Source organism: Bufo bufo, chromosome 4 (assembly GCF_905171765.1).
Source record: "Bufo bufo chromosome 4, aBufBuf1.1, whole genome shotgun sequence".
Lineage (NCBI taxonomy): Eukaryota > Metazoa > Chordata > Amphibia > Anura > Bufonidae > Bufo > Bufo bufo.
In genome coordinates, this window is record NC_053392.1 from 22,183,193 (window position 1) to 22,198,944 (window position 15,752).

The following is a 15,752-nucleotide window of genomic DNA, read 5'->3' on the forward strand; positions in this document are numbered from 1 at the left end:
AACAAAAAAAAAAATCATGTTTTAGTGTCTCCAAATTCTGAGAAACATAGTTTTTTCAGTTTTTGGGTGATTATCTTAGGTATGGTCTCATTTTTTTGCGGAATGAGATTACGGTTTGATTGGCACTATTTTGGGGTGCATATGACTTTTTGATTGCTTGCTATTACACTTATTGTGTTGTAAGGTGACAAAAAATTGTTTATTTAGCACAGTTTTTATTTTTTATTTTTTACGGTGTTAATCTGAAGGGTTAGGTCATGTGATATTTTTATAGAGCCGGTCGATACGGACGCGGCGATACCTAATATGTATACTTTTTTTATTTATGTAAGTTTTACACAATAATATCATTTTTGAAACAAAAAAAATGATGTTTTAGTGTCTCCATATTCTGAGCCATAGGTTTTTTTTTTTGGGCGATTGTCTCAGGTAGGGGGTCGTTTTTTGCGGGATGAGGTGATGGTTATATTGGTACTATTTTGGTGGGCAAGCGCCTTTTTGATCGCTTGCTGTTGTACTTTTTGTGGTGTAAGGTGACAAAAAAATGGTTTATTTAGCACAGTTGTTATTTTTTTATTTTTTACGGTGTTCATCTGAGGGGTTAGGTAATGTGATATGTTTATAGAGCCGGTCGATATGGACCTTGTGATACCTAATATGTATATATATTTTTAACTTTATTTGGGGAAAATGACGTTTTTGTTTATTTTTACTTGAAACTTTTAATTTTTTGGGGGGAAAACTTTATTTTTTCAACTTTTTTTTTTCACTTTATTTTTTGTCCCACTTAGGGACTTGAACTTTTGGGGGTCTAATCATTTACAATGCATTCCAATATTTCCGTATTGGAATGCATTGGCTATATGAGTAATACAGTGAGTATTACTCATACAGCTTCCGGACTGTGAGATCCAGGGGGCGGGATCTCACAGGCTCGTCACCGGAAGGCAGCGCGATGCCTTCCTTAGGCATCGCACTGCCTTGCATGCCATCGGGTCCCCCTCACAGCCCCATGGAGACCCGATGGTTCTGCCGACCACCGCCGCCGCAACATTGAATTGCCGCAAACCGCAGGTCTGAATTGACCTGCGGTTTGCGGCGATCGCCCATTTAGCCTAGGTGCCTGATCAATGATTTGAGCAGGCACCGGGTTCCGATCACTGCCCGCCGGGCGGCGGTGATCGAAACTATACATGACGTACCGGTACGTCATGGGTCCTTAAGGACTCGGGATCCATGTCGTACCGGTACGTCATGGGTCCCTAAGGGGTTAATAGGTACAATAAGGTCTATAAGCTTAGAAAGTATAGTTTGTGTCCAGAGAGTTATAAATCCCAGGTTATAAGTGGTGTATCCCAAGGTTCAGTGCTGGGTCCTCTATTATTTAAATTATTTATTAATGATATCAAGGATGGCATTATGAGAAGAATTGAGCGAACACCTGGATGTTCGGATTTGAGAAGTACGGATGAACTTCCCGGAAATGTTCGGGTTCGGGATCCGAACTCGACCCGAACTCCGCCCCGAACCCGAACCCCATTGAAGTCAATGGGGACCCAAACTTTTCGGCACTAAAAAGGCTGTAAAACAGCCCAGGAAAGGGCTAGAGGGCTGCAAAAGGCAGCAAAATGTAGGTAAATCCCCTGCAAATGTGGATAGGGAAATGAATAAAAATAAAAATAAAATAAATAAAAATTAACCAATATCAAGAGGTCCCATAGCAGAGAATCAGGCTTCATGTCATAGCAGAGAATCAGGCTTCATGTCATAGCAGAAAATCAGGCTTCATGTCACCCAACACTGGAACAGGCCATTGTCAGATATTTTTAGGCCCCGGCACCCAGACAGAGGATAGAGGTCCCATAGCAGAGAATCAGGCTTCATGTCACCCAACACTGAAACAGGCCACTGTCATATTTTTAGGCCCCGGCACCCAGACAGAGGAGAGGTTCATTCAACTTTGGGTTGCCCCGCAATATAATGGTAAAATGAAAATAAAAAGAGGATTGAATGAAGAAGTGCCCTGGAGTACAAGAATAAATGGTTAAGGGGAGGTAGTTATAAATGTCTAATCTGCACAAGGGATGGACAGGTCCTGTGGGATCCATGCTTGGTTCATTTTTATGAACGTTAGCTTGTCCACATTGGCTGTAGACAGGCCAGCACCTCCAAGGCATAAAAGGCTAGCTCTGGCCACGTGGACAATTTGGAGACCCAGAAGTTGAATGGGGCCGAACCATCAGTCAGTACGTGGAGGGGTGTGCACACGTACTGTTCCACCATGTTAGTGAAATGCTGCCTCCTGCTAACACGTTCCGTATCAGGTGGTGGTGCAGTTAGCTGTGGCATGTTGACAAAACTTTTCCACATCTCTGCCATGCTAACCCTGACCTCAGAGGAGCTGGCCGTGACAAAGCTGCGTTGGCGACCTCTTGCTCCTCTTCTGCCTTCGCCTTGGGCTTCCACTTGTTCCCCTGTGACATTTGGGAATGCTCTCAGTAGCGCGTCTACCAACGTGCGCTTGTACTCGCGCATCTTCCTATCACGCTCCAGTGCAGGAAGTAAGGTGAGCACATTGTCTTTGTACCGGGATCCAGCAGGGTGGCAACCCAGTAGTCCGCACACGTTAAAATGTGGGCAACTCTGCTGTCGTTGCGCAGGCACTGCAACATGTAGTCGCTCATGTGTGCCAGGCTGCCCAGAGGTAAGGGCAAGCTGTCCTCTGTTGGAGGTGTATCGTCATCGTCCTGCGTTTCCCCCCAGCCACGCACCAGTGATGGGCCCGAGCTGCGTTGGGTGCCACCCCACTGTGAACATGCTTCATCCTCATCCTCCTCCACCTCCTCCTCATCCTCGTCCTCCTCGTCCTCCTCGTCCTCCAGTAGTGGGCCCTGTCTGGCCAAATTTGTACCTGGCCTCTGCTGTTGCAAAAAACCTCCCTCTGAGTCACTTCTAAGAGACTGGCCTGAAAGTGCTAAAAATGACCCCTCTTCCTCCTCCTCCTCCTCCTCCTGGGCCACCTCCTCTTCCATCATCGCCCTAAGTGTTTTCTCAAGGAGACATAGAAGTTGTATTGTAACGCTGATAACAGCGTCATCGCCACTGGCCATGCTGGTGGAGTACTCAGCAACAGGGCGCACAGGTCTCGCATGGAGGCCCAGTCATTGGTGGTGAAGTGGTGCCGTTCCACAGTGCGACTGACCCGTGCGTGCTGCTGCTGAAACTCCACTATGGCCTGCTGCTGCTCGCACAGTCTGTCCAGCATGTGCAAGTTGGAGTTCCACCTGGTGGGCACGTCGCATATGAGGCAGTGAGCGGGAAGGCCGAAGTTACGCTGTAGCGCAGATAGGCGAGCAGCAGCAGGATGTGAACGCCGGAAGCGCGCACAGACGGCCCGCACTTTATGCAGCAGCTCTGACATGTCGGGGTAGTTGTGAATGAACTTCTGCACCACTAAATTCAGCACATGCGCCAGGCAAAGGATGTGCGTCAAACCGGCTAGTCCCAGAGCTGCGACGAGATTTCGCCCATTATCGCACACCACCAGGCCGGGCTTGAGGCTCACCGGCAGCAACCACTCGTCGGTCTGTTGTTCAATACCCTGCCCCAACTCTTGCGCGGTGTGGGGCCTGTCCCCCAAACATATGAGTTTCAGAATGGCCTGCTGACGTTTACCCCGGGCTGTGCTGAAGTTGGTGGTGAAGGTGTGTGGCTGACTGGATGAGCAGGTGAAAGAAGAGGAGGAGGAAGCCGAGTAGGAGGAGGAGGCTACAGGAGGCAAAGAATGTTGCCCTGCGATCCTTGGCGGCGGAAGGACGTGCGCCAAACAGCTCTCCGCCTGGGGCCCAGCCGCCACTACATTTACCCAGTGTGAAGTTAGGGAGATATAGCATCCCTGGCTGTGTTTACTGGTTCACGTATCTGTGGTTAGGTGGACCTTGCCACAGATGGCGTTGCGCAGTGCACACTTGATTTTATCGGATACTTGGTTGTACAGGGAAGGCACGGCTCTCTTGGAGAAGTGGTGGCGGCTGGGAACAACATACTGTGGGACAGCAAGTGACATGAGCTGTTTGAAGCTGTCTGTGTCCACCAGCCTGAATGACAGCATTTCATAGGCCAGTAGTTTAGAAATGCTGGCATTCAGAGCCAGGGATCGAGGGTGGCTAGGTGGGAATTTACGCTTTCTCTCAAATCTTTGTGAGATGGAGAGCTGAACGCTTCCGTGTGACATGGTTGAGATGCTTGGTGACGGAGGTGGTGGTATTGGTGCTACATCCTCTGTTTGCTGGGCGGCAGGTGCCAACGTTCCTCCAGAGGCGGAGGAAGAGGCCGAGGCGGCAGCAGCAGAAGAGGTAGCAGTGGGAGCCTGAGTGAGTTCCTTGTTTTTAAGGTGTTTGCTCCACTGCAGTTCATGCTTTACATGCAGGTGCCTTGGTCATGCAGGTTGTGCTAAGGTTCAGAACGTTAATGCCTCCCTTCAGGCTCTGATGGCACAGCGTGCAAACCATTCGGGTCTTGTCATCAGCACATTGTTTGAAGAACTGCCACGCCAGGGAACTCCTTGAAGCTGCCTTTGGGGTGCTCGGTCCCAGATGGCGGCGGCCTGTAGCAGGCAGACTCTCTTGGCGGCGGGTGTTCTGCTTTTGCCCACTGCTCCCTCTTTTGCTACGCTGTTGGCTCGGTCTCACCACTGCCTCTTCCTCCGGACTCTGAAAGTCAGTGGCACGACCTTCATTTCATGTAGGGTCTAGGACCTCATCGTCCCCTGCATCGTCTTCCACCCAGTCTTCCTCCCTGACCTCCTGTTCAGTCTGCACACTGCAGAAAGACGCAGCAATTGGCACCTGTGTTTCGTCATCATCAGAGATGTGCTGAGGTGGTATTCCCATGTCCTCATCATCAGGAAACATAAGTGGTTGTGCGTCAGTGCATTCTATGTCTTCCACCGCTGGGGAAGGGCTAGGTGGATGCCCTTGGGAAACCCTGCCAGCAGAGTCTTCAAACAGCATAAGAGACTGCTGCATAAGTTGAGGCTCAGACAGTTTCCCTGATATGCATGGGGGTGATGTGACAGACTAATAGGCTTGGTTTTCAGGTGCCATCTGTGCGCTTTCTGCAGAAGACTGGGTGGGAGATAATGTGAACGTGCTGGATCCACTGTCGGCCACCCAATTGACTAATGCCTGTACCTGCTCAGGCCTTACTATCCTTAGAACGGCATTGGGCCCCACCAAATATCGCTGTCAATTCTGGCGTCTACTGGGACCTGAGGTAGTTGGTACACTAGGACGTGTGGCTGTGGCAGAACGGCCATGTCCTCTCCCAGCACCAGAGGGTCCACTAACACCACCACGACCATGTCCGCGTCCCTTACTAGATGTTTTCCTCATTGTTATCGTTCACCACAATAAGAAAAAAATTATTTGGCCCAATGTATTGAATTCAAATTCAGGCCTTTTCTTTACAGGCACCTAACACTATCTGGCTATCTATTTAGGTACCGTATTACACTAATACAGGCACAGCAGTAACCACAGATTTAGCTGAATATAAATTGTAGGCCTAGTATTTAGGCCCTGGATGACAGGTATATGTTTACAGACAGAATTAGACTTGGAGATGCACGGTAGCGTTTGACCCTATCCGCACCTTCAATCTAATATACCCTTTTATGGATAGATTTAAACTTTGCCTGATACAGCAGAAACCACTGATTTAGGGAATTGCTAAGTTGGGAATTGTATTTCAACCCAGAAAAAAAAATATCCTTTGCCAGACAGCAGACAGTATTGCAATTGGCTAGCCACAACTGAAACACCAGATTTAGGGTACTGCTATTTTGGCAATTGTATAATTTCACCCCTCAATAAAATAGCAAGCACAGCCAAGACTCTGATGTAGGATATAGCAAAAAAAACAACAACACACTATTGATGGTTAAATGGACTTGGTGGCAGCTTGTGCTGGCGCAACACAAGACACAAAATGGCCGCCGATTACCCCAGAAAAAAAGTGACTGAAAAACGCTCTGGGCAGCATTAAAACAGTGAGCAATTGAATAGCAGAGGTTGTATGATACACAGCTGTACATCGATCACTTCAGTAAGTAAGTCCCTGCCTAATCTGGCCCTAACAGCAGCAGCTGCATCCTACCCCTACACTGATCAGAGCAGAGTGACGTGCAGCGATATGTGACTCCAGCTTAAATAGAGGCTGGGTCACATGCTGCACTGGCCAATCACAGCCATGCCAATAGTATGCATGGCTGTGATGGCCTCTTGGGGCAAGTAGTATGACGATTGTTGATTGGCTGCTTTGCAGCGTTTCAAAAAGCGCCAAGAAAGCGCCGAACACCGAACCCGAACCCGGACTTTTACGAAAATACAGTTCGGGTTCGCTCATCCCTAATTATGAGCACAATTTCTATTTTTGCAGATGACACCAAGCTATGTAGTACTGTGCAGTCTAAGGAAGATGTACATAAACTACAAGCTGACTTTGACATCAACTTGGCAATTGAAGTTCAATGTGGATAAATGTAAAGTTCTGCATCTGGGTAATAATAATCAACGTGCATCATATGTCCTAGGGGTGGTAACTCTGGGAGAATCACTTTTCAAAATCAATTTGTGTGTACTTGTAGATTAAATAACAGCATACAATGTCAATCAGCTGCTTGTAAGGCTAGCAGGATATTGTCATGTATTAAGTGAGGCATGGACTCGCAGGACAGGGATGTAATATTACCACTTTTACCACTTTACAAAGCGTTGGTGCGGCCTCACCTGGAATATGCAGTTCAGTTCTGGTCACCAGTCCATAGAAAAGATGCCCTGGAGCTGCAAAAAGTACAGAGGAGAGCGACTAAATTGTTGAGGGGCCTGGAGGGTCTTAGGAAAGATTAAAAGAATTAAATGTATTTAGTGTTGAGAAGAGACGTCTAAAGGGAGAACATTATTAACCTATTCAAATATATAAATGGGCCATACAAAAAATATGGTGAAAAGCTGTTCCATGTAAAATGCCCTAAAAAGACAAGGGGGCACTGCCTGCAACTGGAGAAAAAAAGTTCAGTCTCCAGAGAGGTCAAGGCTTCTTTACTGTAAGAACTGAGAATCTATGGAATAGTCTACCTCAAAACGTGGTCACAACATAACAGTGTGCAGTTTTATGAAGGACTTAGATAAATTCTTAAAAGTAAATAACATTAATTCTTATAAAAATGTGCAGAAATCTGGGTCTCACTCGCCTTTTTCTAAAATTTGCTTCCCCACTTATCCCTTGGTTGAACGTGATGGACTTATGTCTTTTTGCAACCATGTTAAGTATGTAACTATGTAATAGTTGCTTTTCCTCTGCAACAAGGTACCTCTAAATGTAATAATGTCTATCAGCTCCTGAAAAAGATGTTTCTAAATGTATCCTCACTGTTTGCATAGATCTATGTCTACAACATTGTACATGGAAATATGGAGCATGGAAAATAAAAAAATATATTATCCATGGCTTTGGTATACAGACACATGGTCAATATACTGTAATCATGTTTATACATCTTGTAGACCATCTGTTCATTTGGTGAGACATCTCCTGGTCTTCATGTTCGCCATAGAAGAAATAAACAGAAGATCTGACCTCTTACCTAATATCACTCTGGGATACAAGATCTATGACTCCGGTGTGTTAGAACATAAAGCTGTACAGAGTGCACTGAGTATACTGTCAGGACAAGAAGAAGCCATCCCCAACTACAGCTGTGATGAGAAGAACAACGTGGTGGCTTTTATCGGACACTTGATGTCTTCCTCCAGTCTGTCCATAGCGGAGATAACTGGGATCTATGGCTATCCTCAGGTAAAAAAAAGGACAAACACTTGCAATATGCTTTTCTTATACAGTGGACTGAAGGTGAAGGGAAGGTCGTGAAACAAGGGAGTCAGTCACACGCTGGCAATACACAGGGAGAACATACAAACTCCATGCAGATGTTGCCCCTGGTTGGATTTGCTGCCCAGTAACATTGTTACAGTATACTGCTGAAAAACATCTAAAAACAAATAGTAAAATCCATATAATAGAGATGATAAAGCATGAAAATAGAACAGCTAAACTTACCTGCAAACATATATGTCATAAGGTAATCAAATACAACCACTGTGGGTTAGCTTTGTTCACATGGCTTTTTTTTAACTTTATCTAATGATGTGTGAAGACCTTCAAAGGTTCCACAGAGTGTCCAAACTATGGAGAGCTCATGTAGAAACCCCAATTTACTGTAATGTAGAAACTCAATATACAAAAGCCATTGAAAACCAATTGAATGTGTTTGCTTAACGCATTTAGTTTAGAAACACGTCTCATAAATCATGAGTGTTAACTTTACTACATCTGTACTGTATTGTCCCTCAATATGTCCAGTAATAAAAAACCTGAAATGTATGGTTCTCCTTGCTAGATCAATTTTAATGTATAAACAGTGGCGCTCTCTAACACTCCATTACAAACCAGAGACAGTCCTGTAGACAGCATTATTTCAGGGTCCTTACCCCTCATCAGCACAGAGCAGCGGGCTGGTTATCAGGTTGGGCTGAGCTCATTTGCATATTTGTACCTATTGACCGTTAAGATTCTGTATTTGCTCTATAAAAGAGATGATTTTTGAAATGGCTCTAAAGAGCTTCCTGAAGTTTAGTGTGGCCCTGTAATCGGATGCCACTGCTGCCACAGTAGGGGGACTGATGGGTGTTGGTGCCACCTCAATCTCGCCTGTTCTTGGAAAAACCCTTTTTAGCGCCAATAGTGGTAGGTCAGTGTCAAGATATTCAAGGGTACAGTGGATTTTACACTAACTTCAAATTTGTAAAAAAGTGTAATTAAAAATGTGTGGCTATATAAAAAATATAAAATATAATATATAAGATATAAAATATCTAAAAAATATATATAAAGATATACACGCAAGGTAGGAACAAATTTGGAATGGATGAGCAGAAGTACACTACATTCTGTCTCAAGTGCCTAAGAGACCGTATTCTGTAGTGTCATACACGACATAGTGTGGTGTAGTAGGGCGAGTGAGTTGTAACAAATAGGTAAAATCTGTTTTAAAAAGATACAAGTAAATGTAATAAAAAGTTTTGTAGTATCGTATGCTACACTTCACGAGGGGGGCGGTTTACCAGGATAAGCATAATAAACCTGTAAATCAAACACCCCCCAGCCTGGATCGCTTCTAGAATCTTAACGGATGAAGGGAGCCAATCACACGGGTGCTTCTCTTCACTTGTCTTTATTGCAATACATGTAAATATCCGGCTCAACGCGTTTCGGGACAGGCACGTCCCTTCATCAGGAGCAATATTTGGTCTGTCTGTGGTAGCAGGTATTTATACTCTTATTTTGTTCTTAAACTGTTGTTAAAATGGCGCTTAATTGGTAAAAGAACCCCAAAACATACCAGGGGACCGCCCATAGGGGGATAAAACACGCCAAAATCCGATCCGTTCGGCCAGCCGGAAGTGGAAGTGTCCAGCCGCATTAATGCGCATGACCGGAAGTTGATGCGTTCCAGGCTGGAGTACATCGCGGTTTGTCTCTTTCCGGAGTTGTTTGTGTGGATGGTGCACATGTCCGGAAGTGGGGTATAGCGTTCCAACCTGGAATGCATGCAGATCTTCCGGCTAGTGCGAACTTCAATGTTTATTCTTCCGATCTTTTTATATATTACTTGGTTGTTGCATTATGGGGGCATAAAGGGACCCGATAGGAGTATCTTTACAGTGGTTTTTCTAATAAAAATCATTACCATTGGGTTCGTTTTTTCTTTTGTGTGGGGCATAAAAAAATCTATATAAAAAAATCTATATAAAAAATCGATATTGGGATTTATTCTACCTAACATCATGGGGGTGTCTGGACTAATGGCTAAAAGATATCAATAGGGGGGTTATATGTGCATCCACATCATGATCTGTGTGTATTGAGTATTTTGATGCGCTGTTAAAGATATATGTAGTTCATGTATTTATATAAGATGTTGAGGGATAGGAAAGGATAAAAACTGATGAGAAGTCTAAAATCGGAGGTGATGGAGTTGTTTACTGGAAATACTTTCTTAGGTATAAAATCCATTAAAAGAAAAATATGTATATATATGGTTAAAAATATATATACGGAATAGAGTCCATGAAGAAAAGACATATGTATTTAAAAATAATTAATAAATAAATAAATAAATAAATAATAAGCATACGATACTACAGTACTTTTTATTACATTTACTTGTATCCTTTTAAAACAGATTTTACCTATTTGCTACAACTCACTCGCCCTACTACACCACACTATGTCGTGTATGACACTACAGAATACGGTCTCTTAGGCACTTGAGACAGAATGTAGTGTACTTATGCTCATCCATTCCGAATTAGTTCCTACCTTGCGTGTATATCTTTATATATATTTTTTATATATTTTATATCTTATATATATAATATTTTATACTTTTTAGATATCCACATATTTTTATATATCCACGCATTCTTTATTACACTTTTTTACAAATTTGAAGTTAGTGTAAAATCCACTGTACCCTTGAATATCTTGACACTGACCTACCACTATTGGCGCTAAAAAGGGTTTCTCCAAGAACAGGCGAGATTGAGGTGGCACCAACACCCATCAGTCCCCCTAGTTCGGCATACTCTCATATCCTCTACAGGCAGACACTCTTGTCGACCTGACAAACCCCGAGCAGCCTCTATTATCTATCACTCTATTTCCTTTCCACCCCACTCCTACAAACCCGAGGCGCCTCACGTTTTTCAGATCTGGTGGAATCCCTTCCAACAGATCTGTCTGACCCTCAAACTCTCTCTCTCTATTATACCCCCTATGGATTGTTCGAGGACACCGCCCCCAACGATCAGAGGAAAAGAGCCTGGCACGGGATGGAGCTACCTTAGAGACAACATCCGAAATATCATACCAAGAGTCAAAAAAGAAGTATCCCTATTACTGACCCAAAATGACTCTAAGACTATTATAAATATCGAGATGAACCCATGGACCACACACGTCAACGCCCACCCAGAAGACTTGATAACCTCTCCCACAATACTATTCTCAACAATACAAAAAACTACATTCACAATGAAACAGATCACTTTTTTCTTAGGATCTACCTGGCCCTAAACCTTATCCCCAGAGGATTAAGACTATCACTCAAACCCACATTCCCCAACGATCACATTTTCAACACAGACTGGCTATACATAAGTGATAACTGTTCCCAGTCCCTCATGAAGGTCCTTATAGCTAAACATAGAAACACAAGTAGAAACCTTGCCACTAATCTCGACTATCACCTCAAGAAAAACAGAGCTAGCCCCAACACAAGTCCACCCCTAAACAACCTAAAAGAACACCTAAGAATATATGAATACAATCTAGCACGATGTAAATGCACCAAACTCCTTAGAGACCTTAGGGACTACAGCAACAACCTAGTAAGAACCTGGGAAAGGAAACCCCGTAGAGGAGCCCTTACACACCAAACCCTCCCAGAACAAAACCCCTCATTTAGCACCTTTCCCCCGAACACTAGACAAAACCCCAAACATACTAGACACAACAACAATACAGAAATAAAAGGGAAACTAAAAACCTACGCCGAGGCAGTAAGCAGACAAAAAGAAAATATAAATATAACACAAAACAATAAGCAGAATAGGTACAACCCCCCACCAAATCCGCCCAAATTACTACCAACCATTCCATGTCCCATCTACAGGAGAGAACAACAACAAAAAGACCTCCCTACCACCAACCCCCCAAACAACCAAACCCCAACACACGAATACGACCCAGATTTATCTATCTACACCACACCTCAGGCAACCAACAAACAAGTATCCAACACCCGGCCACACCACACACCGGGAGCCACGCAGGCCAAAAACATACCCGCACATATCTCACCGCTTGCCCATCAACTCCCTCTTCAAAATCTTAGTACAACAGAACCAGAAACAGATACGGATGAAGATTTACCACATCCATTATCCCCACTAAATATTACCACCCACTCAGTTAGCTCATCCTACCCAAGCCCAGACCAATATTTTTTAGACCTACCCCCCACTCTAACAGAAAGTCCTCTCCTAGAGCAGCTATCTACGCTCAACAAGACAGGACCAAGGGGGGGTTCTCCTCCACTCACAATACCACCACCCCGTTTAAACTTATCCAGCATACAAATCCTAAACACACTCATTTCCACACCAGGCCCTTCCCATCCCACTCAATCCAAATGACAGGAACCACTAAAAATCACCAACTTTCACAGCCCCATCCCGAACCCCAAAAAAAGACCAAACCTCGCTACAGAGGATGTAGAGGTGGCAGGAAACAGTCTACCAACAAACAAAAAACACAAACCAAAAACCCAATTATGATAAAATCAGAATCTGACACACTGAAAGAAAAAGGTATCTTCAATCTCTCTGGATATAGCCTAAACGAAACAAAAATATAACTACTAAGCAAGGGCCTATCTTTCTGCCCTATCAATAAACCAGACCTTTTTGAGCTATCCGTAGATCTCAATCAATTTATTAGAAGATTAACTCTCCAGCGCCACTTCTGTATCAAAAATTGTGAAACAAATACAAATAAAATCCCCAACACTGATGGTACAAACGATGCAATAGCTTCACAACGAGACACAGACTCCGGAACCCACTATCACCATGAAACCTCCATTAAAAAACAAATCCTCCTCCTATCCTCTGGAAAGCAGAGGCCCGCACCTAGAAAGCTATTACAATATTGTTCTAGATGACCTAAAACGTGATATTCCCCCAACCAAAGGTCCCCCAAAAAAAGGCATTGAGCTAACCAGACCAGACAAATCCAAGTCAGCATTAAACAAACTAGATAACCTTAACAGCAACCAGAAACAAGCCCTAAAAAGCCTAAAAGACAACCCCAACATCGTTATCAAAAGCGCCGATAAAGGAGGATGAATAGTAGTCCTCAACACGGATCAGTACGAAAAAGTTGCCCAGAGAATCTTGTCAGACACCAACTACAATAGACCCATCACAGAGATACGTTATCACGCTCCCATCCCACCTTAAAGACTCGGCACACCTCATCCAGAGTCTGGATGAAGTCCCGTGGCAAGATGACTACATCTGGGCCACGCTAGATGTAACATCATTATACAGCAACATCATACATTCACTAGACCTTAAAGCCACAAATACATATCTAGATAACGACACCATCATGACATCAGTCCAAAAAGAATTCATTTTGAGATCCATAGAATTCATCCTATGCCACAATTATTTCACATATAAAGAAAATTTTTACATCCAAACCAAAGGAACAGCAATGGGCACCAAATTTGCACCCTCTTATGCAAACCTTTTCATGGGGGCTTTCGAGGACCAACACGGACTACTAAAGCACCCCATCATCAAATTCTACAAAAGATATATCGATGATATCATCTTCATCTGGCAAGAAATAATGAAGACCTTAAAACATTCGTACAGACCCTCAACCAGAATGATTCGAACATTAATCTCACATTAGAATCTGACCCAACAAACGCAGTTTTCCTAGACCTCCACCTCAATAGCAAAGACAACATTATCTCCACCAGCACACATTTCAAAAACGTAGATGCCAATACCTTCTTAGACTTCAACAGCTGTCATTATCACAAATGGAAAACCAACATACCCTTTAGCCAGATGAAAAGAATAAGACGTAACTGCACAAATACAGACACCATGAAAACACAAATAGAGACCCTAAGCCAAAGATTCCTGGAAAAAGGCTATCCCCCACAACTCATCAAAAATTCAAAAAATAAAATTTCTCAAATAGACCAGAAAGAAAGCCTCCAACCCAGACCAAAAGCAACTAAAGAAACCCCCTTCAGACCAGGGCTAATCACAAGATATAATCAAAATCACCAATCAGACATATTTTAACTAAACACTGGTCCGTACTACTCAAAGACCCAATACTAGGTAAAGAAATACCAAAAATACCAAGACTCACCTTCCGAAGAGCCAAAACCCTAAAAAACATTTTAGCCCCATCATGCCCAAACAAACACACCCCGAAAACAACGGAACACACAAAAAATAATTTTAAAAAACACTAGAATTCAAGGGATCTTCCAAATGCGGCACAAATTTTTTTTAATGTTGCCAAATGATAAAAACGTCAGAAAGAGAGATGGACATCCCACATCCTATAGGTAAAATATCATTCCAACAACAAATGACATGTGCAAGCAGAAACGTTATCTACCTACTTCAATGCTCCTGTAACATCTACTATGTAGGCCGAACCACACAAACGCTGAGAGAGCGGATGAATGAACACAGATCAAACATAAAAAGAAAAATCCCAACACACAGCATATCGCGTCATTTCTCACTACTGCATGAAGGCAACCCTCTCGATCTGAAAGTTATCCCCCTAGAACAAACCCCTTCCTACCAACAACTTTGTAGGAAGGAAATGTTCTGGATTTTCAAACTCAACACCCTCACTCCGTTTGGCCTAAATGAAACACTAGAACACACCAACTACTAATTATTAATTATCACTACAGTCACATCAAATACCCGCCCAAAAAATATATAAACACCCCCAGTTTTCTTTTTATATCGATTTTTTAAATCGATTTTTTACATCGATTTTTTATATCAAATTTTTATGCCCCACAGAAAAGAAAAAACTAACCCAATGGTAATGATTTTTATTAGAAAGACCACTGTAAAGATACTCCTATCGGGTCCCTTTATGCCCCCATAATGCAACAACCGCAAGTAATATATAAAAAGATTGGAAGAATAAACATTGAAGTTCGCACTAGCCGGAAGATCTGCATGCGTTCCAGGTTGGAACGCTATACCCCACTTCCGGACATGCCCACCGTCCACACAAACAACTCCGGAAAGAGACAAACAGGGCCGGATGCCGCGATGCGCTCCAGCCTGGAACGCATCAACTTCCAGTCATGTGCAATAGCGCAGCCGGACACTTCCACTGTTCTTATGCTCATCCATTCCGAATTTGTTCCAACCTTGCGTGTATATCTTTATATATATTTTTTATATATTTTATATCTTATATATTATATTTTATACTTTTTAGATATCGACATATTTTTTATATATCCACAAATTTTTTATTACACTTTTTTACAAATTTGAAGTTGGTGTAAAATCCACTGTACTCTTGAATATCTTGACACTGACCTACCACTATTGGCGCTAAAAAGGGTTTCTCCAAGAACAGGCGAGATTGAGGTGGTACCAACACCCATCAGTCCCCCTAGTTCGGCATACTCTCATATCCTCTACAGGCAGACACTCTGGTCGACCTGACAAACCCAGAGCAGCCTCTAGTATCTATCACTCTATCTACTTTCCACCCCACTCCTACAAACCCGAGGCGCCTCAAGTTTTTCAGATCTGGTGGAATCCCTTCCAACAGATCTGTCTGACCCTCAAACTCTCTCTCTCTCTTATACTGCTGCCACAAGTCAGTTCCCTAAATGTCCTCCCCCTAGATATTACAACAATGAGTGATATAATTGCAAAGTGGAACCAAAGCACTCAGCAGTGAAGACCACGTAAAGTTGGAGAATGGAGTCGCTGAGTACTGAGGCATATATTTCATAAAAGTCACTAACACTCTGCTGACCCTAATACAAACCT